Source organism: Microtus oregoni, unplaced genomic scaffold (assembly GCF_018167655.1).
Source record: "Microtus oregoni isolate MIOR12 unplaced genomic scaffold, Mior012 000037F_ref0000500, whole genome shotgun sequence".
NCBI classification, from domain to species: domain Eukaryota; kingdom Metazoa; phylum Chordata; class Mammalia; order Rodentia; family Cricetidae; genus Microtus; species Microtus oregoni.
This window is the reverse complement of record NW_024543096.1, coordinates 21,367,890-21,394,902: the sequence shown is the minus strand read 5'-3', so window position 1 is coordinate 21,394,902 and position 27,013 is coordinate 21,367,890. Positions and strand designations below refer to the sequence as shown.

At 37.5% G+C, this 27,013-nt stretch overlaps 1 protein-coding gene across 2 annotated transcripts in view; it reads right to left on the bottom strand.

Annotated features, from left to right (window-relative positions):
• B3galt1 (beta-1,3-galactosyltransferase 1) overlaps positions 1 to 27,013 on the bottom strand; it is a 514,202-nt gene that overhangs the window by 203,219 nt on the left and 283,970 nt on the right. For both annotated transcript variants that reach the window (XM_041631421.1, XM_041631422.1), the window contains exon 3: positions 20,883 to 20,947. The gene's annotated coding sequence lies outside the window, so the exon portion shown is untranslated. The remainder of the gene's footprint in view (positions 1 to 20,882; positions 20,948 to 27,013) is intronic.

Below are 27,013 nucleotides of genomic sequence, written 5' to 3'. Positions count from 1 at the left end.
AGATAAGCCACATAGAGCTGGGAAACACACAAGGAGTCTCTATCCTGTATGCTATTGTTTGCCTTTGAATTTTTTGATTGCTGATGAACTAATGATAGCTGCTGAGACACTGGATTATGGAAACTGCTAAATTAAACCAACGCATATATTTTAAAAATGTCTTAACTTCAAAATAGAAGTAAAAAAAATCTGTTGCATTGGAGAAGAGGGTTATGTTTCCAGAGAAAATAAAAGGTTGTGAATTCATGTAAGGTTGATAAAGATCAGATTTGATCAAGGAAGACCCCCCTGCAAATCCCAGCTGTACACATAAAGAAATAAACCCAAAAAACAACTACAAGACATGTTATGAATATTTTACCTGCTCAAACATAAAACAAAAAAAAATCATCTTTAACTGACTTGTGCCCATTGCACATTCTATACTTGTGTTGAAAGTCCGTGTGTTTTCAGAACAAAGCGACCAGACACCAGGGGAAATGGGTGGCCCAGGTGATGTAGCCTCTCAGAATGCTTATGTTGGAGTTTCCTCAGAGTTCTTCCCCCCACAGGAAAATCTTTGGTCCTCTTGTACTCAGTCACTAACAAGCACTACTTCTAGGCTGATGTTTGCCAAGGACTGAGGAGAGTCTTTGGATTGCCTGTGTAGCTAAAAAGCTACCTCATTTCTGCTCATATATCCCTCCCAGATCTGTCTAGTGGCATTTGATGACTTAAGGTACTGGCATATCATTACATGTTAAGTTTCCTGCTAAAACACAGACCGGTATGCCTCTTTAACAAGCTTCATAGTTCAAGATTAATAGGTTTCAAGTGCATCTTAAAAAAAAATCCAGAGTTCCCAATTCCCTTTAATTGTCTTCTAAAATGAGCATACTTTTAAACTTACAGCAATAGCCTATTTCTACAACACCAAGATGTAAATCTGTTCCAGCTCTCTAACATATACCTGCAGGTTCCTGGAAAAAGTTCTGCTGCTGTATCAAAAATCAGGTTTGGTTAAAAAAAAAATCTAACAGTCTCCAGAGCCTATTTTAACCTCACCCATTTTCAAGCATATTTTATAGGTTACTCCTGCTGTCTGGACCAAGACCAACTTACAAAGCTCTCTCTAGATAATGCCAACACATGCACCAGCTCCTGGGACTTCACCATGGGTACCAACTCTCCCGGATCAAGGACACCAACCAGCTAAAAATCTGGTTTTGTCCGCTACTGTGTCCCAGTTACACACGTGAGCCTTACCTGTACAACTAGGGCACTTCTTGGTCCCATTCTTAATGGCAGTTAATGACTTTTCATGGTTAGTCCCATTCATAGGGTTAATAATAATAATAATAATAATAATAATAATAATAATAATGATAATAATAGTTTTCTCCTAGCCACCTGCCTTTTCATCTCCCTCAAGAAACAGCTGCCTGAGGTCTCCAGGATGACAGTAAACCAGATGTCACTCCAGCCACGCCTCTCGCTGAGTGTGAGCCCAGCAACTCCCAGCTCTCCCCTCTCCAGCATTACCCCAGGAAGTAGCCAGACTTGAGCTGACAATCCTATATCCAAGGAGTCTGAGATGTTTGTTCAAAAGTTAGACCCCAGCCCCCGGATACTCCTATATCCAAGGAGTCTGGGATTTTTAGTTGAAAGTGAGACCCTAGCCCCCTGACACCCCTATATCCAAGGATGTCTGGGATGTTTGGTTAAAAGTGTCACCCCAGCCCCTGGCACTCACCCCAATGGGGCAGGAATAGAGCAGGAAGCTTCATTTCAAGCCCCCTACCCTAAAAGTTGCCTTGGTTCAGACTCGACTTCTAGAAAAGCCTGCCAAACAGTGACTCCTCCCAAGAAAGGGTCAGGACCATCCCCACAGTCTATTTAGGCTGCCTCCCAGAATGTGATCTCCAGGTTTCACATGGTCTCTCTCTCCCCTTCGCCATGCTTTTCCAGGACCCCCAGGAGTACTGCATTACGCATGGGCATCTTTTATTTGGTCTAATTTGGTTTGATTGGAATTATCTGTGTTGGCGGAGAAGCTCATCTTAAGAAATATTCCTAATACTACCCACAAGCAATGAGAGTCTAAAACAAGAGAGCCTTATGTTTCTACAACCAGGAGACCTGGCTCTCTTGGAAAGGTTCTCGGATCGTGCCAAGGACAGTTGGGATGCATCAGGTAGCCTCTCAAGCTTATATTCAGGAAATATGATTTGCGATTTCTACAGAGATGCTCTGTCAAGGCATGCCTCAGATGCTGTTCCGTGAAAGGAAAGGTCGAAAGAAATAAATTCTGAGCTGTCCTCCTGCTTATCATTGTGAGATTTCAGAAAAGGAACTGAAACCTTGTCACTAGTAAATGCCATTCAGGGGGGAAACAATTTATCCACATACCACTATTACCTTTGTCTTTGTTAGTTTTCAATCGTTATCCTGGTGGGAAGTAGATGTCTTGCCACAGCCCACACACCAATTATGAACATTTATTGGAAGTGACTAAGGGCAGAAGAGTTTCAATGCATCTGCAGCTATTGAAGATGTTCAGCAACATTGACAACCCAGTCCTTAATCACCAGTGCTTAATCTATCACAATGCCCATGGCTTTCTATCCTTGAACTTATAATTTGATAGTTAGATATTAAAACTTGTCTACATAATCTTGTTTTGCTTTAAAAAGTTTTCAGAGAAGAATGGAATATTTCCAAGAATGATAAGCATTTTATTCTTTTATTGTAATTCACTTTTGTTTCTTTTCTATTGCTCCAAAAATTTTAGAAGAGTTCTGAGAAATGAATCAGGGTGTTGAGAACACGGTGGCCAGTCTAGCCTCAGTGGCTGTTGAATTCATTTCACAAATAGTCCCCATTAACCTTGGGAGTTTTGCTTAAAGGAATAAAAGAATCAGAACCCAGCAAGCAGCATAGAGAACGCTTGTGCAAGAAAGCACACAGTGGTATAATCTGAAAGAATGAGGACACAGAAAAACATTCAACAGTGAACTTGTGGGGTTTCTATAGTTCAAGTTTAGTTGCAATTATATTGTGTGGTACAATAGGGCTCTCAGGTAGATGGATACTAAACTTAGATAACAAACTCAGCCTCGAAAATTCTTTCAAAGAAGGTTTCAGTTTGGGAATGCAATAGAAAATTTACTAGGGATCTATCATTCAGAATAAAAGGTGGTAAAATATTTTGAAGATCAATTCAGTAGGAGAGCTTGAAAGATGTTTCTCTCATTGTCTCCAGACTCAAGGTTTCCTGGGCTTTCTAAGGGAGGAAGACATCAGTCAAATCAACAGGCACACTTATTTTCAATTTTATAAGGGAGCGGCACCTCCCAGCTGTTTCTAGCCACATCAAAATGCCTTTGGCTGCTTTTCTGCCACTGGGAACTTCTATTTCATCGGGAACAGGACAATTGAGCACATGCTTTAGGCACAGTCCTCTGCTTCAGGACTTTAAAACCTGCATATTCCAATGATTGCCAGCATAAAAAATACCAGCACTGCTTTAGCATAACAATTTGAGTGATAATAATTACTACTAATGGTTCTAAATGCTCTCATTGGAAGCATGAACACCAGACTCCTAATCATCTTGTGATATTTTACCTTATTTTACTTCCTGAGTTTAAGTTGTCGTGGTACTCACATTCAATTACAAACCTCGACCATGTAAACACATAAAAGAGAGATGTAGGTGATTTAGTTCAAGATAACTTCTTGGGTGTCTAGTTCATCATGAGAGATAGAACCACACAGAGATTGCCAGTATGGTCATAGTATAAACACCCTGCAGATCAGGCCTGCTCTGATTTTCCCAGACCCTTCTAAATAATCACTGTGCCAGCTCATTTGGGCCTCCAACATTCGTAAATAGGAAATGCTTCATCTCAATGAACCTCATAAAAGTGAAAATTTTGGAAGAGCATATTCTGTCAAGAATAGTAGATATGTGTGCCTGCCTCTTCCAGCCAGTACCAGAGGCATGAGGAAGAGGCTATGGGATGCTTTAGTCTGAAGAAATGAAACATCACTGATTTTCCCTTTTTCTTTTCTGTCTTGGGTAGCATTGGGCAGTGTCCTAAATTCAGGCTTCAGTATGATCATAAAGATTCTCCATAGACAGCTTAGCTTCCAGGTTTCTTTTCTTGACTCTACTTCTTACTTTGAGAAGTTAGTCTAAGAGTCTATGGGGTGCCATTTTATCTGCAATACCAGCAGTGCCTGTGGATGAAGTATATGAAGCATATGTGTCATGGGTTTAGAAAAAAATTCAATATGAATGTCATATTGGTCATAATCATCATCACTGGCCAGTGAGATAGAGAAATAAAGTTCTGTTTGTCTGTATGCATTTACATTTTAGGAATAATTGTCTAAAAACCACCACTTATTATAGTTTCTTAAAGTGCGTCCGTTATTTGCTTTAGCAAACAGTTCTAGGTTATGTATTAGGCTATTGATTTATTATGAGTTAATTTTAATACAAGGGGAGGGATACAGGCTAGGTGCCACTGTTCTGAATATAGATTTTATATATTCCTCAACAGCATTTGTTGAAAAGGCTGTCCTTTCACCAGTGTATATTTCTGGTAGGTCTGTTGAGGAGCAGCTGGCTTTAGATGTAGTTTTATTTCTGGGATCACTATTGCTCTCTGATGGTACCGGATTATGCCAATATAATGCTGTCTTTTCCCTGTTTGTTTGTCTGTTCATTTTACCATATTCCTGGAGTGTGTTTTGGAGTCAGGCATTGTGGTGCCTTCAGCTCCGTTCTTTTTGTTTCAGATTGCGTTGTGTCTTAGAGGTCTGTTGTGCTCCCGTAAAGATTTTAGTATTATTCTTTTATTTCCTAGTTGTGTCAAAAGTGTCCGTGTATTTTTATGGGGATTACAATGAATCAATAATCACTTTGGGTACTGTCTTATGTCAGGTGTCAGTTGCTGTGATAAAACACTATGAACAACAGCAACGTGAGCAGGAAAGGCAGGAACCTGGAGCCAGCAACTGAAGCAGATGCCCCGAGGAAATGTTAACTCATTTTCTCTTCATCACTTGCTCAGCCTACACTCTTATACAACAAAGGACCACCTGTCAGTGGACTGGGTTCTCCCACATCGACCATCAATCAAGAAAATGGTGCCCACACTCACTTACAAGCCAGTCTTAAGGAGACATTTTACTGAACTAAGACTTCCTCTTCCAAGGTGTGCCTAGGTTTGTGTTGACATAAACCAGTAAACACAGGTGCATTTTAACAACATGTTTTCTCCCTGTCCACGAGTGTGCGTATATGTGTGTCATTCCTTTTCAAGGTCGCCAGTGTTTTAAAGTTTTCATTTTAACATCGCTAGTTACAATTATTGTTAGGTAATTTAATTATTTTATTGTTATAGCTATAGAGAATGGGACTGTTTTCATTATTCTTTCCCAACGAAATTGCTCATAGGTTAAAATGTCACTGACTTTTGCGGGTTGTGTTCATTACCTGCAGTTTTATGCAATCCCTTAATTAGTTCTAATTGTCTTTTGTAGCCTTTGGATCTTTTTTCTCTACACACAAATGACATCATCTGAGAAGAGGGATAATTCAGCTCTTTCTTTTTACAACCCTTTTATTTCATCTCTTTCTTAACTGACTTTCATAAAGGTTCCTCTAGTATATTGAATAAAAACAATGTGTGTGCGCACACTTATCCTAGAGAAGTGTGTTCAGGTTTTCTCTATTCATTATCTTGGTGCTTATAAGATTGTTATCTTACAAGAATGTTGTCTTTTTTGTTCAAGGATTTTATAATGAAAACATGTTGGAGTCTATCATACACAATTTTTGTTACTACTTAGAAGATCAGATGATCTTATTCCTTATTGTGTTGATTTAATGTATTATATCTATTAATATTATTCATTAATTTTAAATAGCATTTATTAATGAAATAACAAATAATATTAATAATAGATGATATTGATTATTTAATCAATAACTAATAATCAATTATTTATATCCAATAAATAATACCAAAAATCAATCAATATATTATTATCATTATATTTATTAATGTTAATAATTATTATATATGTTGTATTTTCATTAACATTTATTATGTTATAACATTATAACATTAACAATAATTCATCTATACTATTTTTAATATATAAAGAAATCAATAAAACTAAAAACAGTAATTCAATTAAAATGGGTAAATAAATGATCTGAATAGACATGTTTCAAAAGAAGCAATAATAAATACATGTAAAATAAAATACTCTCAATGTATTTAGCCACCAGAAAAATGTAAGCCAAAACTACCTATAATAAGATATGTCACTGTAGTCAAAATTGGCTATTATTGTGATAAAATTAACAATAAATATTAATAAAATTGAGAGAAGAAAGAATCCTCACACTTAATTAAAATGTAGGGTGGGAAGTCAAAGTAGGTGTCCATCAGCAAGTGAAGAAAGAAAAAAAATGTGCACATTCAAAGAATATTATTTAGCACAAAGAAAAATGAAATTTTGTCAGTTGTGACAACATGAATATGCAAAGAAATAAGCCTAACACACAATACAAACTGCCGCTGTGTCTACATATGTGGACGCTACAAACTCTTCACCCTGATAACTGAATGGTAACTATCAGATGTTGCGAAGTGAGCTTAGGGGATATTGACTAAGGGACATTGGCTATTTTACACCGAAATCCACTTAGAAAGAAGTGTAATAATTAACCAGGACCTAGAAGAGAATACAGAAAAAGTTGCAGGCATTGAGGAATGAGAAGGAAGCGAGGCTTGGTGTGATCCAGTAACTCTAAAGCTGTGACACAAATGTGCTGACAGGTACTCATATGCCTGGCACACACAGATAGACCTTACCAAAACAGAGAGAAAGAAATGACAAAGATAAGGAGAGAAGGGAATGGAAAATGTTAACTACCTTGATTAAAGTGGAGCAATCCGTATGAATGTGTTAAAATAGCACAGTGTACCCAATTAATATGTACAATTAATATGTGTTAAAATTAGAACATAAAGTCTTCAAAATATTTGAATAATCAACTAAGATTAAAAGACATTTGAAACCCTCACTGCTAATGCAGCTAAGTAATTTTCCCTTTAAAATTCCAAGAAATATTCAACGTAGTTTAGTTTTATCTTTTCTTCATAGCTAAGAATTTCACAAAGCTTACTTTTATGGAGAATGAAATTCATGAAGCCTTCTATGCCTAGTTTGTTCAGAGCATTTCCATACTTACGCGTAATCATGGTCGTAGACTTGTGTGCTGAAATAATGTGTAGCATTTTGCATGGTGAGATCATTAATTCACTCTTGCATTTCTTACCTTCTCACCAGACATCTAATTTTAGCAGACTTTGTAGGCGGTTGGGAATACGATGGAAACACAAACTAGGAAGCCAGTTTTCCTGTAGAACTTGCATTATTGAGAAGAAAGATTGGGAACAATAGCAACCAAAACAACTCTGCTGGTGTTGTAGTAATAAGAGCGGCGGGGCTGGGTCCCCAGCACCCCGGCTGCCCACATGGGTAGCTTATGCTCCGAAATAACAACACACAAACTGTATTCATTTAAACACTGCTTGGCCCTTTAGCTCTAGCCCTTACAGGCTAATTCTCACATCCCGATCAACCCATCTCTAATAATCTGTGAGCACCGGTGTTACCGGGAAAGATTCAGCATGTCTAACCTGGCAGCTTGCTTCATAGCCTGTGTCTGCCCGGGAGAGTGGAGCATGGCATCTCTCTGAGGCGTCTGCTCCCTAGAGGAGAGTGTGGAGTCTGAGCTCATTTCCTCTTCCTTCCAGCGTTCTGTTCTGTTTACTCCTCCCACCTATCTCTAACCAATGAGAGCCAAGCAGTTTCTTTTTATTTAATCAATGACCTTCCTCCATCAGGTATGAACCACTCAAAAAAAAAAAAAGTACAGTGTCTTAGAAGACTAAGCTAGGTTTGGGGTTGCGCTCTCCTCCCCCTCTTTTCTTGGGTGACCTCCAAGCAATGAAGTGCCAGTTGAGATCTTGGTTTCTCTGATAACATGACTTTAGACCAGACACTAAATGATGGTTATCAGATGGAAAAATCTGAGACTCACTGAAAGATCAAACTTCCATTGACTGTCACTAGTCCAAAAGCACAATTGAAAATATAATATGAACCTCTCTAAAGTTGGGAGACAAAAGAAGTGGTTTATATGCCTCATCTATCATGATAAGCACTTTTTCGTGGTTTGCTTATTAGTAACAACGAGATTTGAACCAGGGCTCCTTGCACCTCCGTCTATGTTTTGCTTGGTGTTGGCAATGGGGATTAATCCAACATCTCTTGCACTCTTTATACAATCTTTTTCATGGCGCTTAAATTTTTAGAGTGATATAAAATCCTCAGTTGAAGCTTCTGGTGGTGGAAAGTCTTTAGTAACCACTGCCATTCATTTTCTACAATTTCGGTAACACCAGGAAGCTGGTGGAAGGTGGCGACTGTTGAACTTCATCTCTCCAACTCTGCAATGAAATTATTTGCCATACACTAGCACTATGTGATGTCCATGACAATCAGCCAAACAAACAGTAGAGAAGCATTGGATGGTGTGAAACTTAAGAAAAAACCATGCTGCTATTTGGTGGAAAAAAGTATCCTCAAAAGGGTCAACTGGGAGGAAGGAATGCGTAGAGGAAATCGGGAATTGGAAGTAGAGATGCCTGGTAGATGCAGCAAGAAGGCATGTGGCTGAACAAGTCTGGAGTAAAGGAAGGGGGTCTAAGTATAATAGTCATAAGAGCAGAGGTAGCTTTTAAAGCTATGGATGAAATACAATGACTCTAGTGAGGGTGTAGATAGAGAACAGAAAGGCAAACCCGGGACAATGTTTCAAGTAGGGAATGCCCAGTGGTGCCAACAATGCTGTCAGTGAGAATGAAGAAGTGGTACAGCAGTAATAAAAGCTAACACATTTTGTACCATCATCTTGTAAACATTATTTTGAAGGTGTATGAGAATTATTCTGTTTAATCCTGGCAGGACTCATACTTTCGAAGTTATTATTGTTGTCAAAATGTTACACAAGATGAAATTGTAGAAGAAGTAGAAGAAGTCACAATATATCCTCCGTATTCAGTCCAAATATTGAAGTTGGAGAAAACTGAAGGCTTAGAACTATTTCAGTAGTCTACTGTGGAATGGTGTTATCATGAGCGTAAAGAAGAAAGTGAGAACCTATGTTTATATGCATCTGCATAAAGCTACGATGTCTAAATGTAGAGATATTGAGGTGATTTGTGTTATTAAAATAGCATCATCAGCGATCTTTCAAGTGACTGTCTTTCCCACTGAATTCTAAACACTCTAACCACACATCTGTGCTTTCAATTTACAATTTAGTTCCCTTTCAGAGTTGTAAGTTAATATTTATTAGGGATCAGACTCAGAAATCAATGAAAAAAGGCTTATATAAAGATGTCTTTTCAAATAAGGTTTGGATATTAATGGCAAATTTCAAATATGTTCAGACGACACTCCAGATACAGAATCATTTTCTCATCTTTCATCCCCTTCCCTTTACCAACCCCTTATGGCACCAGCTAAGACTTCTAGCAATAGTGGAGAGGATGCCAAAACTGGCCTTCCTCTGTAATTTGATTGGTCAATACCCCAACCATAATCATACAGCCTTCATCCAGCAACTGATGGAACCGGATGCAGGGAACTGCATATGACATCGTAATGAGAAAAACAGGTTCGGGGGGTGGGGGGGGGGAATCAAACCAATAGTTTATCAGAACTTTAAACAGAAATTGATAGTCTAAAAATAGAAGCCATTTGAGAACAAAATGCTTGCATTTCAAGGCCTTTAGTGAGAAGAGAAATGAAAAACACATGTAACCTCCTATTGCTAGTCATGGATACAGAGCAATATGGAAAATCGTATTGCAAGAAAATCTCTAGAGCCCAGTGTACTTTGAGGGTGAAGCACAGATGTGAAGTGAAGACACCCATCCCCGTTCTGAGGCAACAGCTGAGGTGACAGCCTTGAGTGACATCGATTGAAGTGGGAGGACGTGAGGTCAGCTTATTCTGAGGGAAAGAGAATCTTCAAGAGGCGGGTAAATATTTTATCACTACTTGGCTCACCTCACCGCACACTGCCTAGTTCAAAAGAACCTATCCTAAGAGATAGTCATTTCATATAGATTCTTGGCAGTTAGAGTTCTGAAAAACAATATTCTAATCTATCATTTAATCTTAAAATGAATATTTTCCTTCTTTGGTGTGACAGGCAAGCTCAAATAAAGGCCTCTTTCATCCAAATTCACATAGTACACACTTGTCCTGGTAGGGTCTTTGGGGTTTCACATCAATGGCATGTGGAATAGAGGCATTAGCCACATACGGAGGCCAGCTAATTCTTCAATGATTTGGTTGTCAGTTAAATTATTTCTTTTGATCAACAATGTCAGCAGGCTCCTTTAGTGTCGGGATCTGGGGAATGAGACATCACTTATACATAAATGGACCACACAAACCTTGTGCGTCCTTCAAGAACTTGCAAAAAATGACAACAGATTTTAGTGTACTGGTATTGCAAGGTTACTTTATCTGTGTGCTTGTTAGTAAGACGGAAGCAGATCTGAGATGGCATAGTCCATCAGTCCCTTCTTGTCTATCAGTGTAAGTTCACAATGACTGCTTAATACATAGTAAAATTAGAACAACACAGGAAAAAGTGGTATAATTTCAATTTATTAAAAATTTACTATGAATAAATAACTTTATGGTTACCCAAATGAATCATTTCTTGATGTGTATCTTTCCTGAATAGATGATTTTTCAGTTTTGTTGCTTGATATTCACATGTAAATAATTTTAATAAGAACTTAATTCCATTAATAAAATGTAGATTAATTCTGTAATCACAGAAAAATCAGGTATCTGACGCCTAGTATTGTGCTATGGAAATATTTGGTTTGCAAAAGAATACTTCTTAGCTCCGATACTATACACATTGATCCATATAATTTAGAACACCTATCTTTATCCATCAAAGATCCATCATGGGTTACAATGAGTAACATGTCTTTCTCTCTCATTATCTCCCTTCCTCTCTCTCTCTCTCTCTCTCTCAATCTCATATACACTATATGAGTATATACATACTATGTAAGATAATATACATAATATGTTTTATAACATGGCTTTCAGTTTTTGTATAACGTTCTGAAAAACAGTATCAAATACTTTTGTTTGTTTTTCTCCTGGTTTTATTACCCCAATATACGTGATACAACATATCTGTTATATGTATATATAACATTATACATATAACATACATATAATATATATAGAGAGAATTAAATTCCTCTGGATATCTCATACCTTTATTGCTTGTGTCTTTTAAAATTTTACTTATTTTGATACATATCTGTGCTTCACCTTTGTGTATGTCTGTACATCTCATATGTGCAGTATCGGTGGGGGTCCAAAGCTACAGACATTTGTGAGCAACCATATGGTTGCTGGAAATCAGATTCCTGACCTCTGGAAGGGCAGTCAGTGCTTTTAACTACTGAGCCATGTGCTCAGTCCTCATCATTTACATCTCAATGAGAAGTTTATGTTGGTGGCACTATTAGCTTAGCATAGCGTCTTTCTTTGTGCCATAGACTGGTCAATGGTGCAAAAAAGTGTATGACTAAACAAAATGTCTTGGAACTGAATTATTTGACCAGGAAATCCAATGCCAGAAAAGTAATTTGTCTAAGTTTATACAGTGAATCGATGTCAAGGCTGCAATTGGAATCCTTTATTGGTGTTACTTGCTTTTTACTGTATTAATAGACTTTCAAATCTATAATAGACTCTGAAAACGATATCCAAGAAATACTCAAGAACTTCAAGTCAGATTGATCTTTTTCTCTATCAGCTTAGAAAATACTACTCCATCCTTTCCCTGAATGAAAGAAAGAAAATAGACAATAAAATCAAAGAATGGCATAAATCCAATGTGATTTTCAAACGATTTGTGGTTTTTCTTTTAAATCTAAAAGACTGTTTAGATTCTGGGATTGCTGTTATTGGATGATGGGTACAGTTTTCCCACCCTGAGACCCCAATAATCATTATGCCAGTAAACCCCAGGGTATTTGTCTTCTTCACTTTCCTTCCCGTGACTTGTAAGATACTTGCAGATACAGTGAGACATGAAGAGGAGGTAAGGATCCCGGAAACTCAGTGTAAGCAGGGTGACTCAGTTTAAGGCCATAAAATGTCATTTAGTTATTAGTTAAACTGTCCTTCCATTTATGAACACTGTTCCAATGCTGCTATATTTTAGCCAAACAATATGAAATATGCATCACACAGTATCCCACCTATATTGCTATGAAACAGATGATGTGATGACTCTCCAGGCAGAATTTTGAAGTTGATTGGACAAAATCCAATGGATCAGTACAGACATGAAGCCATCTCATCAATACTTGACTTGGGCGAATTTTTATTAATCCTACGAAGCGCTATAGAGTGTCCTGTACTTGATAAATACTTGTCACAAGTCCACAGAAGAAGCAGCTTGCTTGATTCTGACTTCTGGCCTTGTTCACCATTGCTAATGTTATCCAAGTCATCATCTAATTTACCTTAGTTATGGGTTCAGGGACTGTGGGAAGGGATTTGATAGAGAACTGTAGAGCGTATGAGTACAGTACATAGGCATACAATGCCGTAAGGGACCAAACATGATACTGGGCATCAGTATGGCAGTGGTGCTGGACAGTGGGTCATTAGTGACAGCAGGACCCTCATAGTGCTTTAATGTCTTAGAGACAAGCATAGTTGCCACACACAAAAATTGGAAGCAAGAAAACGACAACTTAATATGTGAGCAGGAAGCCTAGAGACATAGCCAGTCATGACAGGACAAACAGCAACAAACTGGGATTGCATGGACAATCACAGCTAGACAGGTGACATCAGCCATCGGAGTACATTGTGACACTGTGGAAGAACTAGCATAGAACGCCTTTTAGAACTGACCTTAGCATTTACCTCCCTGACTCTAAACATTCTTGGCCTTGGTTTGCCTGTCCCCACCAGAGCAGGCCTGAGCAAGATTGGAGAGTTAACATCCTCTGGAGAGTCATAATCTCTTCAGCTACTGACAAAGTTGCTTTTAGCCTGCCCATTACTTCCTAGTTCTGATCAATTTATTCTTTAATCTCTTCAGGAAAAGAGCGCTTGGTGAGAGCAAGAAGAAGAAAAAGGCTAGAGAAATAGATGCTGCCTATCTCTCTAAAACAACACTGTAACCTAGTTAGCTGAGAAAGAGACAGAAAAAATTAAAGCCATAACGGTGAAAGAGACAGATGAACCAAGTGTATGTGTTTGTGAAAGTGGGTGTGTTTTATATATGGTGTGTGTGTGTGTGTGTGTGTGTCTGTGGAGTGTGTGTGTCTGTGGAGTGTGTGCGTGTCTAGAATGGGATTACCTAGATACTTTTTCTACTCTGGTTCATGGAGAATCTACAGCCCACAGTCTTATCATCAGGTCTTTGTACTTTGTATCCTGACTGACTTGAGTTTCTTTATGACTGATACACCATGGCCAGATGGCATTTTGTAGAAAGCTATTTCTTTCAGAGTATGTGCACTATCATATTTCAGGGTAGCTTCTACTTCAGAGAAACATTAATAATTTGGGGATAAAAGGCTAATCATGATTAACTCAAAGAATTTTGGATAATACTTTAATATCAACACTAGAAATAAAACTGAAGCTACATATGAAACAGTACAAATTAATGTTAAAAAAACCACACAAAGTAAATTTCTTTTGTTTATTCCCCTAATTCTACTAGACTTTCAGGAAAAAAGAAATAAGCCAGGACTCATATTTTCTTGTTTATTATTCTAACCTTATAAAGGCAACTGGAACGCAAGGGAAGAAAATACACATAATGAGACTGTCCTGCATATCCCCTTGTTTTTTTTCTTTTATTTTCTCTATGTTTCTTAGACATCTCTGCATATCAATGCAGATGCACCATTCAAAAACTATTTATGTAAGAATTTTCAAATGCACAAAAAATCAAAAGTTTTGTATAATAAACCATCATAATACAATAATCTGGATGAAAATTACTAAAATTTTGCTTTAATTGCTTATTTTATTCCCATTTCCTCTCTCCCCTTCTTCCTCTCTCTCTAGCTGAGTCACTGCAAAGTAAACCGCAGGTGTCCCAGAATGACTGTTTATTTTCAAGTACCTATATGTCCATCAGGATCCTCTATAGCCCTTGTCATGCCTGATAAAATTAGCAATAATTTTTAAACACAAAATAATATCTACTGACTATTAAAACATCTCAAAATATTTCCCAGTTGCTATCAATTGATTGCTCTGGAACTTCTATACATATCAGCTGTATTTTACCAATAAAACACAGTGTATTGAATTTGGGTACTGAGATTTTAAAAATCTCTCATAATCTAGAACAAGTTTCCTTTCATACTTAAAAATTACATTGTCTTTATGAAGAAACATCATGTTATCATTTATTTTTAACTTTATCTCTGTCACCTGTTTTAAAGGGCTCACCACTGTTGCTCACATAGTATGACTCATAAAAACAGATGTTATGAAACCAATATCATTCAATTCTTAAGACAATACAGAGACATTAACAACACTGTTTTAGTGAGACATACAGATGAGAGTTTATTCTCTGAGATCACATGCTGTCTGTATTTTTCTGCCTTACCTGAATCTCAGCCATTTCTTCTTAGCACTATAGATTTAAAGTTGTAAAGTAAACTGATTTTAAATGTGAAAAATAAAGTCCCAGAAATAGCAGTTAAGTGATACGCCTACTTATGCAATTACTTAGTATATAATTTCTACACATGAAAAGCACTTAATGATCCAAGGTCACCAGGAAGTTGCAGGTAGGCATCATATCTTTAACAGTATTTATACATGATGGTCTGCAGGACAACTTTAGGTCCATGACAATTTTCATTTTCATAGTTATCCACTTTTATGTATCGTTCTTAGGAAAGGCGAATAATGCAACATAACTTTTGATATTATTCTTTATTATAACACTTAATGAAAACATAGATGAATTCATTTAAAAACAATTTAGAGAAAAGGACTACATTTTAATGACATACACTATAACTAGGGAAAGAAGTAAAAAAATCAGGAGGATGAAAGGGAAAGATTCTCCATAGAAGCTGTCTTATGGTTAACTCATACTAACATATCTCACGCAGGAAACAAACTGTACAGATTCACAGATTTACAGTTATAATAAGAGTATAACATAGTATAAATTCATGAATTCTGGGTGTGAAATAAGAAGCATGGCACTCTCATCTATGTGATGAGTAAGTAATCTGCCCAAAGGCAGACCTTGAAATTAAAACAAGGAAAGTTATTTAAAAGATTCCAAGGTTTAATAACTTCAGGCAAGTAGATGAAGTTCATCTGTTTTCAGAACAGTGCTGGACTTGACACTCATGGGACTTTTACAACAAAGTCCTGCCATCCAAACTCTCATATGACTTAAACTTTACAAGATGACCAATCCACTCTCCTGGTTGATTAGTTCTGCGCACATTCAATACTGAAAAATCGCATCTGACCAGATAATCTGCCTTTTATAGAATTAGTAGCTTTGTTTGCTCCAAGTGCTTATCTCATGGATATAGAATGTAACTCGGTGATGCTGTTTTCAGCTCATGTCTAATTCATGATATGTTTCAAATAATGGAAGTATTGGCTGTGAGGCACTTTGCAAAGGTCATCCATGTGCCCTACACTCTACTGCATTGGAAAAAATGAGTAGGGATAGTAAATAAACACATCATGTTCCTGGGGCTTTCACTTAGTCGGGCTATGAATTAAATCATGGGATAAGCATGAAACTGTCATTGTGTAGAGAAGGCCACAAACGAGATAAGACCTGGAAAACAGAGCCAGCCTTCAGTGAGGGAATTTTTTTAAATTTGGTACAAAATCTCAAATGCCAGTTGTGAAATGCTATAGTCTGACAGCATAAAGTTGGGCACAAGAACCTGTGTCCTGCGCTCTTGATCAGGGCTGACCTTTGATCAACCAGTCATGTCCTTATTTGCTTGGCAACTAAAAATTACACAGTGACTCGCTAACTTCCCAGAAGAGCCCATGGGTCAATCATGAATGACCTTTGCATGATGGGAACTGAATCCCAGAAAACTGGACACAAAGGAACTCACTGTAACAAAAGGAATACTTCTCCCAAAAGAAGACAACCAAACATGAGGGGGGAGGCATGTTGTCTTCCACTGCAGTTTGAGCTCTATTGCCTTCCTTCAGTATATCCAGGAGCTAATCTTTCTATTCCAGTGTGTAGTGTTATATCCTTTGTATTTTAGTAAATAAAGCTTGCCTGAAGGTCAGTGCAAAGCAGTTAGACTAGTCAGCCATACAGGTCAGGCTGTGACTGCACACATGTTTAATCCTAGCAGCCACACTACTTTGCCACAGAAGTTGGGCGGTAGTGGTAAACACCTTTAATCCCAGCCATAAAGAGCAATATAAGGCAAGATGAGACAGTAACTAGCTCTTTTTTCAGATGAAGGTTTCAAAGAGGTAAGAGCTCTTAGTGGATTGGCTGATTTTGCTTTTCTGATCTTCAGGTAGAACCCCAATATCTGCCTCTGCGTTTTTGTTATTTGTGCTATACTGGTCCACAAAGTGAACTGATTTACAGCCTGAGACTCTTGTCACAGATACCATAGTGACTGAATTAAGAGACCATAACAACATGTTGTGATAACTGTCTTCTTATTTGTCTTGAAGAGAAAGTGTACAGGTTGTATTCTGTGATCCACCAAGGTCCTTAAGACCTTGAACATAGTGTCTCCTGCTTTCTGACCCTTCCTCTTTCACATGCTTATGTGTGCTAATGTTACAGAACAAGGAATAAGGGCTCCAAGAGTCTCCACAGTGATTAAAAGTAAATAATTTTACTATTATCATCTCACAGAATACACTTTGTAAGGAGACACAAGTGTTAATTCTTACCATGTATGTTCACTTGTCTTAACATCCCTCACTAATCTGCTTATTAGCAGTCATAGAAAGAAGAAAGGGACAATTGTGTTTTCCCCCCGACATGTCCTTGCTCTTTGGTCCCTGAATAAGAGCAAGTATTAGGAACCGAAAAGAACTGTTCGTTCTCTTCAAACACATTTCGAATAAGTATTTTCTACTTGGCAACATTTTCAGGCCAATCTAATAATATTGCTCAAAAGATGTTATCCTACCTTGACATTCTTGCTGTGCAATACACCCTGACTTCTACATAGTGGTTGTGTTATGATATCGGCAGATGGAGCAGGTGGGTAAACATATTGACACATTGGTACTGTTGGCCACAAAGGTTCTTCTGGGATGAAGGGGAGGAGCAAAGTTCAGGGGGAAATACCAGGGGAGGTCCACAGAGGGCTTAGTTTAAAACAAGAGCAACTGTTTTGAGTCTATTATTTATTATTTAATTAAAATAAAATATCACGATACGACTAAGATCCACTGTTATTCCAACAACAAAAGACAGAAAAAGTTACAGTACTTACAAATGTCTTTTTTATTCTCATCATGGCCAACTTTCTGCCGCCTTTCCAAACCTATCTTTCCTTTACCCCAACCCCTTTATTTTAGTGTCACTTGAGCTGAAAATTGTTTCCTTCAAAATGAAATTGCTTTGGATTTTTCCACAAATATTACCATGGTTTCAATTATTAAATACCTGCAATGAAAACACATACACATGCACAGACAGATACACAGATGCACACAGATGCGTGTGCATGCGCACGCACACACACAGACAGACATGCCAAACAGATAGAGATGCACACAGATTCAGACGTATACCCACAAACATGTTCAGGCCCAGATGCCCGGATGTTGTCTGTTATCCAGCGTGGTGTCTTATTTCCACGACCCCTTTTGAAGCAGAGGTCGAATAGAATCACAGCTATAACCATGCTCACTGTCTTCCTAGTGTACCTTTGTCATGTGCTCAAGGTCATTTTTAAGTCCACGGGCAAGCATGACGAAATGTAAATGAGAGTCAGAAAGAAGACTCAGTGTCTGAAGATTACAAAGAAGAAAATTAATTGCAAACAAACTGATCAGCTATAGTTTGGAATACAACATGTCTTGGGTTTAATTACAACCCTGGCCTAACGGTTTCTTTTGACAAGGAAAATGCTTTGTTAGTGAATTTCGTCTAAACGCAAAATACAAACCAGTGTGAAGTCAGTGTGAAGTTTGCTTTGATTTAGTGTTTAGTACCACAGTCTTCCTCAGGTGTTTACCGTTTTATGTCTTCATTTTACCTTTTCAATAGACATGCCACGTGAGAACCATTAGGCCTTTTACTGCAGTACGCACTGATTGGTTAGGGGAACCATTTCAGCCATCCGGCAGTTACTTAAAAGCATTCCACGTAAAGCGATTCCAAAGGTGATGTAAAAAGGCCCAAACCATGAACCATATAGGTCATAGGAAGCAAGGCCAGACTAGACTGACTCAAAGGTCAGCCACACACTCTCGCTTCTATGGCATTTTGTGGCCTTTGGTGTTTCGGACCAGTCTGCACTTAAAAGAGCTTTGAAGTACGTGACTCGGGGGTTAAATTATTTGAAAGGAGAAGCTAGAAAGGTTCATATATTTCTATTTTACTTGTACTTTTAATCTGAATAGCTATAAAAGCCTTTCTGAAATCCAGGGTACCTTTGTGACAAGTTACTTGTGGAGAATAAAATAAAATCTATACCCTTCAAGATGCATCTGTGAAATTTATTCCCAATTAGATGCAGCCCTCTGTTTTTTACAGGGTGAAATTTGGGCCAGAGAACAGTGAGTACTTCAGGCTGATATAAAGTAACTAGCTGGCTGATCCACTGGGATTAAAAAACTTTTGGTAGCCATTCATTAATTAAAAACAAAATGGTGAATTATAGGTTATTTTCTAATAATAAATATTAGATATTTCTCACGAATAGTCTTTATATAATGCAAATAATACACCAAAGCAAATAAAGTGTTTAAAAAAGAACAAATCAGAAGAAAGAGGGATATACCTCTAAACCTATTTCAGCATGGTGAAACGCAGAATCAGCCTCAGTGAGATTGTGCGGCTGTATTTTATGCAGGATATAAACTTGGGTTTGGGAGTGAGACAGGCATAGAGACAAAGTCTACTGTCTGATTTCTAGTTGACCTTGGGCAAGGAATGCGTGCACTTATTTACACAACTAAAACAATCCTGACTATTCCAAGAGGTGGCTTTGGATGCTGGATGATGTCACATAACTGTCCTGAGGTGGCATGTAAAATAATTAAATTGTTTTGACTTTCCTTTTAATAATTATTTCTATGAGTGTCAGGTTGCAGTTTTCAGTGATGTACTATGCTGTCTTAAGTTCCTTGAAAGACTTTCATGGGGCATTTTAAAGACATTGGATGGATCAGGACTTGCCTTTGCTACACTTCAACGTAAATGTCAACAGAGAGGAGAGACTTTTCAGGACTCAAAGAAGGACTGAGGAAAAGGTTTAATGGGTAGAGCCCTTTGTGTGCAAGCAAGGAAACCCAAGCCCATCTCCCCCTAGAACTCATGTAAAGCATGAGGCAGCAGTTTATGTCTGTAGTCCCTCTCTTCCTACTACTATATGGAAGGTGTTGAGGCAGGAGAACCCTAGGAAGATTGGGTCCCAGCGAGTCTGGTGCATGCAGCATGGAACAATAAGAAGAGCTTGTTTTTAAACAAGTGGAAAATGAAGAGAGAAGTGTGAGGTTGTTTTCTGTCTTCTGTGCATACACTGTCACATTGCTTGCCTAAACTCTAAACACACACACACACACACACACACACACACACGCACACACACACACACACGCACATGCACACATACATGTACACCCTTTGGAAAGCCTGGGAGAATGACTTGTGGTAAGGGTATATCTCTCCCAATCCATCTCCTTCTATTTTATCCTTTTTGGGTCTCATTGTCCCTGAAAGACAGGGAGGTCACAGTAGGTCCTAAGATTTTGTTGAAGACATTTTTTGTTGTTGTTGTTTAGCTTAACAAATTTAGCTTGTCTAGTAGGCCCATAAGAACTTATTTCAGATGACTCTTCCCCTTGCATACTTTCTAAAAAAAGAGTCTACTTTGCTTCACTGGTAGTCTGAGAGCAGCGAAAAGTCATTACCATTATTTAAATACTGCTGCATATTATTATACTTACTTACCTTCATGCTTTATCTTCCCTAAATGTTATTAGTTAATAAAGCACATCCCTCATGCCCATTGAACCTTTCCTGCTAGAAAGTGCTCATGGATGGAATTTGGTGATGTGTCCTCAATTAATTAGCCTTTTACTAACATTTTCTGAATCAAAGATGATCTTGGTTATAAGATGCAACATCCTTTCTGAATTGTCAATCAAGTATATGAATGTATATATTTTGCAACTAATAAAAGATGAAAAAGTCATAACCTAAACAGTGACTCATAGCAGAATGCTTTAGCCAGCCATAGGAAACTCCAATCAAAATGACTTAAACATTAATAATTTTAATTTGCAGATAACAATTTTTCATCTCTGGGTTTGGTCAAATCAGTGATTCAGAATCATTAGTATCTTGGTCGTTTAACACACTTTTTGGGGGCAATAGCTTTTGTCCACATGCTTTCACAGAAGTAGCTCTAAGTCATGTCCACAACTCCAGGTCACACTGGCTCTCCTTATTCCACACTGAAAGACGTAGATTTTTCATATGTCTGTTGACCAGTGGACAATCTTTCTTAACTTACCCCAGAAGACTAGTCTTCATGCTTCGTTGGCCAGAGTTGGTCCACAACACTTTTCCAAGTCAATCCTGGGTAGAAGAGAAAAAAACATTTTGTTGGATATAGTGGTTCAAATTTCAAACCACTGGGGTGGGCACAAGGTGTCTTTCCTAGAACATAGGCATTGGAGGAAAACATCTCCACAACACTGAGATGCTGTGAACATCAGTTTCAGAATGCAAACGCCACCTATGCTCTATGTTTATTTACTTGCATTTCTACTTATGCCTATTCTTTTCTGGTTAGTTTTGGGCAAATTCAATGTAAATATTTGGCCTTTGTGTCTTTACTATTCAGTCTTTGTAACTAAAATATTCTTATATTTAATTTAAAATTTTTACTTTTTGTATCTTCATGATTAGCAACCAAAACATTCATCAATTGCTACTTTCTTTTTGGAGACCTCTCAGATCAAGGAATGGAGTATTAATTGAATTGATTAAAAATAAAAAAAAGATGGGTACTTCATAGCTGCCACATCTGTGGATGTCGTTAACTATTTTTTTATTAATATACTAAGCCTTCCACTCTGGAGAGAAAAGAAATTTTTAGCGTGGTGATGGGAGGAAAATTTCCTGCATAAAGTTGCTAGATTATGGGGCAAATCCTTGTTAGCACAAGCTGGCTAATAACAGTATTATAAATCAAGGAAGAAGATATGCCCAGCAGTGACTGATATAGTAGTGATTAAGAGCCATTAATCTTGACATTAGATATATGTCAGATGAATAAATGAATCAAAACTGCACTAATAAAGTAATGCCAACCATAGTCTAAATGAAATGGTCGGTGTCAACATCATCTCTAAAGATGTAAATGGTCATATTTATAAATGAATTAAATGGATAAGTTATAAGCGTATCTTAGTCTCTCATAATGTAAGAGTTATATGCACTGAACCTTTGCAGATGCTCTGGAAATGTGAAATCGCAACTGAAGATGTCAGAAAAGGACCCAAGGAAACTTTCTCAAGTCTCCTTAAATTTGTCTCTCTGTCTATCTCTACTCTAAGCCCGATCCTGATACAGGTTGCCTTCATCTTCATATTAGCTACTGAGACTTCAGGAGCCTCTGGCTTTCTCTCTTTTTCTCCGTATTATAGCAAGGTGACACTTTAATATATGTATGTAATTCTCAATATTCTCTGCTATTATGCCTTAGAAAATTACCCTAAGTTATGAAGAACTAGAAGGTACTTATTCAATTCTGAGAGGGGAAATACAGAAATGTCCCTGAGAGCCCTTGGTCACAATGTTTTCATCCACTAATCAATGTCATAGATTAAACAACTAATAACTTTGCTTAGAGGTAACCTTATTTAATATATGATTAGTTTGCATGGCCAAGAGACGGCAATGCACTTCTTGGTACCAAATATTTTCTCAGTAAGTCTTTTCATTTCCTATTACATTCATGAACATCAGACAGCCTTCCAACAGAGGACCATTTGAAAAAGAACATTTAATAAAATTAATAAATCAAAATGTTTGAAAATGTGGCACTGCTTAGATCAGGAAACACTAAAACTAGAGTACCAAAGAAGTAACACATAGTGTCATCTTGCTCCATATCAACTGGTTAAACATGCATCAAGGTAACAACACAAGTGCCACAAGAATTGACTTGGGTGTTATGAATAAATACCTTCAAGTAAGTATAGAATCTTTAAGTACAGAAGAACACAGTGGCCTTGGTTAAAATCAGGAACAATTTCTCATTTTCCACAGTAAATTGTACAATCCTAACTCCTTCCCACATCACTGAGACTCTGCAGAGTACCTCTCCAGTCTAGATGTTAGACTTGCTCTAGACATTGCCTCTTGCAAATGGTGCTTTAGCCACATAGATTTTAATCTACTTTGAGGATATGCCAGGTTGTCACTATCTGCAGATACTCATGCTCATTTATTAATATATATTTTAACCCCCATAATGAATATTTTAGTCTCTGTCTTTTGTGAGTTAATTAAAAAATCTCATTCTGGAAGGTGTAGGAGGAGAGACACTGAGTATTCTCTCTATTGTTACGGTTTGTATCTGAAATGTGTTCCACAGTCTCCTGGGGCTGAGCATTTAATCTTCAGCCAGTGGCATTGTTTTGAGTGGTTTTGAAGATTGCAGGAAGTGAGGTTTTGCAGGAAGAAGTGGATAATTGGACTGGGGACCACTTAAGAGCTCTAACATGTCCCCAGTTCTTGTTCAGTCTTTCTCTGTTTCAGAATCCATAAAGATGTATGTGTGCATGTGTTATTTGCTCCTGTTGCCTAACCACAAACCATGATGTCCTTCTTGACATCATGTGCTGTATGCTCTCAAATCCTGATTCCAAATAAGTTCTTTCTTCCTTAAATTGTTTTTTTTTGGTCTTATTATTTCTATATTATTTTAATGCATTTTAATTGAAATAGAGTTATATCACTTGCTCCCCTCCAAGCCCTTCCTGATACACTACCACAAGCCCCCACTATGTCCCTCCTTCTTTCACGTTGACAGACTACTTCTATCTAATTATTGTTATGAACATGTCTGTATTACAAATACATGTAAATACAATATGCTGAGTCCATTTTTATGGGTGGTGTGTACATCGTTTCAAGGCTGAGCACTCTGCCTTGCACAACTAATAAGAGGGCTCATTCCTGCAAGAGACTAATTCTCTTCCTTTAAGTATTTTATTACAGTGACAGGAAAAACAGCAAATGAGCTCATTCTCTCTCTCTCTCTCTCTCTCTCTCTCTCTCTCTCTCTCTCTCTGTCTCTCTTGCACCACTTGTTCTTATCCCTTTATGCAGTGAGAATTTGGTTTTCCTCCAATTTGGGGAAGAATCCTCATTGATAACTGAATTTACCAGCTCCTTGAGTTGGGACATCCCAGCCCTTACAACTCCAGGAGACAAACAACTGCTGGGTAAACCTAATCAGAAAGGCAAACAAATAACCAAAGACAAATCAACCGGCTTCCCCTCAGAGTACATCTTTATTTCAGACATGATTTCCCACGCAACCGAGCCACCCTGCTGACATCTCTCAGAACGCTATTTTCCTATCATTAAAACTGATTAATAGCCAGGAATATTTTATTTTATTTTTTTAAATATCTATCATTGTCAGTGTATACTCCAAACTTGTGCAGGCCTGGAGCGGGGGGGAGTATTCCTTTGTGATCACCAATGCGCATTTACACTCTGCTTTGTGCCTGGCAGCTGCAGTCTCTGCAGTATATTAAGTACCCAGAAGGCGTGAATGAGTGAACGATTTAAAGGATTAATTTTTGTACAACATAAAAACTTTTCACAACAGATAACTGATACAAAAAGCTCACTTAAGACAAAGCATTCATCAATCCTTTACAAAGCCTAGGTGAATAAAGTGGTGATAGTTGTCTCCAAGATGTAGTATGGCACAAGTACTGTGGGCATCAGGCTTCTGCCACACAGGTATCAGTGTGGAGTACCTGTTTGTCATAACTAGTAAATATCACCATCACCACCGCTCGTAGCTGAGGTTCCGATTTTCTGAGAGAATGTGATAGAATTTACTTGATTTCACATCCAAAAGTTTTATAACATGGCATGCAAACTCAGTCATGGAACACTTTTCTAGATGCTACAGTAGACAGTGACAATGATGTATATATAATACAATAATATCACACTGTAACCCTCTGGGAAGCAATGATATTCCTATATGTTGGAAGCAGCGACAGAAAATATGGAAGGTATCTCTCTTTGTAATCACAGAAACTTCAAACTGCAAATTACTTCTTAATTTGTTCTCTTCATCAATCAGGATAATTTCCCCCCTTTCAGTGACAATTCTAAGGGCTGGGGAGAATACAGCACAATGCCCATGCAGGTTTATGTCCTTGTAAATACCTTTTAGATACACAAGTTTTCTTTCGAAAGCAGCTATTATGACCAGGCACTCCACTGTTGTTGAATGAATGGGAGAGCTGGTCCCTGGCCTCATGCACTTAGTATCGAGTGCCCTGTAGTGTGAGGTGATTATACATGATTACACATAATTACACATAATTATCTAATTGCAAATTTTGATATGCACTAGAAAGTAAGACAAAAGTGCTAGCAGTGAGGGCGGGGCAGGGAAAACCAAATACATTTCTGTTTAGAGCTATACTTGTAAGTATTGTCAGAGCCAGGTTGAATTTAAAGCCACAGGAGAGTGTTCATTCGGAATAAGCACACTTAGAAGAGAATAGAAGCAAAACAAAAACTTCTCACTTATACTCCAGAGAATCGTTGCTAGGCACCTACAAGTTGTTACAGCATTCAACATTACCTTGTTCTAAAACTTCACGAATGTATACAACACATAAAGAAGGAAGAAGAAACCAGCCAGCCCATTTCAATAAAATGCATCGCATTCCTGTTTCTACTGAAATACCTTTGCCAAAAAGTAATAAGTAGTGAGGATTTTTTAATATCTTAAGGGAGCTTGGATTGTTAGCATGTCATGATGCCTCTGGGCTTTGAGATTTTGTGGCTGTGTTAAGTGATGTACAGATTGAAATATTTTCCATTTGGTCAATAGGCCTGGAGTTTAGAGTGCCTATGTCATTTAATTTGGGGACATCTGCCTAAAGATCATAGCTGGAAAGGGAACACTCAGGGTTTTTTAAAGCATGAAGGAACTTCTATTAGTAAAATCTAGGACAATTTGAATGTCAAAATAATAATTAAAGAGCATTTTTGAGAGTAAACAAATATCTAGGCATACCTCATCATAAAAATTAACAAATCAACAGGGCACAATGAAATCCATCTGTTACAGAAGGATGCCAATTAGTACATGGGTGGGATGCAGATAGGCAACCATCGGTAACCATCTACTAAGGACTTAGGCAAAAGTAGTGGGGACAGTCCATGAGGAGCAGAATACTAATACTGTGTTAAAGTATTTCCCATTAAGATTTGTAAAAATAAATAGCAGCAGAAATTTAGTAACACACATTCTGAATCAAATCAACTATCAAACCTTCAGAGGTACCAATAACCTACCTTCAAAATGGTTAACTAAGAAATCTATATGGGTTATGCTCAGCATATTGAAGAATCAACCAGCCCTTGGAATTCTCCTGTATTTGTTTCTTAAAAAGAAATCTGGAAAATGGAGAATTGTTACATATTTAAAAGCTATTAATATGGCGATTCAACCAATAGTCCCTCTATAATTTGGAATTCCTTTGCCATTCCCTATTGCCTAAAGAATGACCTCTTATAGTTATTGATTTAAAAAATTGTTTCTTCACTATACCTTTATATGAAAAATTGAGAGAAAAATTTGCCTTCACAGTGCCTACTTATAAAAATTTTCAGTCTACTAAAAGATAGCAATGGAGGGTCCTCCTACAGGTAATTGTAAATAGCTCACCCTGTGCCAATATTTTGTATGTCAGCCATTGGAAATAACCTGTAAACAATTTCCTGAATCCAAAGTTTACCATTACATGGATGACATTTTGCTATCTGATTCAAATGTAGATATTTTAGAAACAATGTTTGAAAAAGTAAAGGAAGTTTTGCTTACATGGGGATTACACATTGCTCTTGAAAAAAATACAAAAAAGAAATCCTATCAATTATCTTAGTTATAAAATGGGTTTACAGAAAATTAGAACACAAAAAGTGCAAATTAGGAGAGACCGACTGCAGACTCTTAATGACTTCCAAAAATCGCTGGGAGACATTTCCAAACTAAGGCCCATTTCTGGGATAATATCTGATAAAATAATTAAATAAAACTCATATGGGGAAAAGATATAAATATTCCCAGGGAATTAACAGCTGAAGTTGAGAAAGAATTGACTTTTATCAAAGAGAAATTACAGGAGACACATGTAAACCATGTGGATCTGAAAATTAACTGTATTCTGTTCATATTACCCTCTAAATATTCTTAATTTTAATGCAGAGGAAAGATATCTTAGAATGGATCTTTTTATCACCTAAACTGAGTAAAAAACTAAAATCTTATATGGAAAAGATCTCTGAATTAATTATTTAAAGAAAATTGAGACTTTGCCCATTAGCAGGAAAAGACCCTCAGCTGAGAAAATGACTCCTTGAGATCTTGCT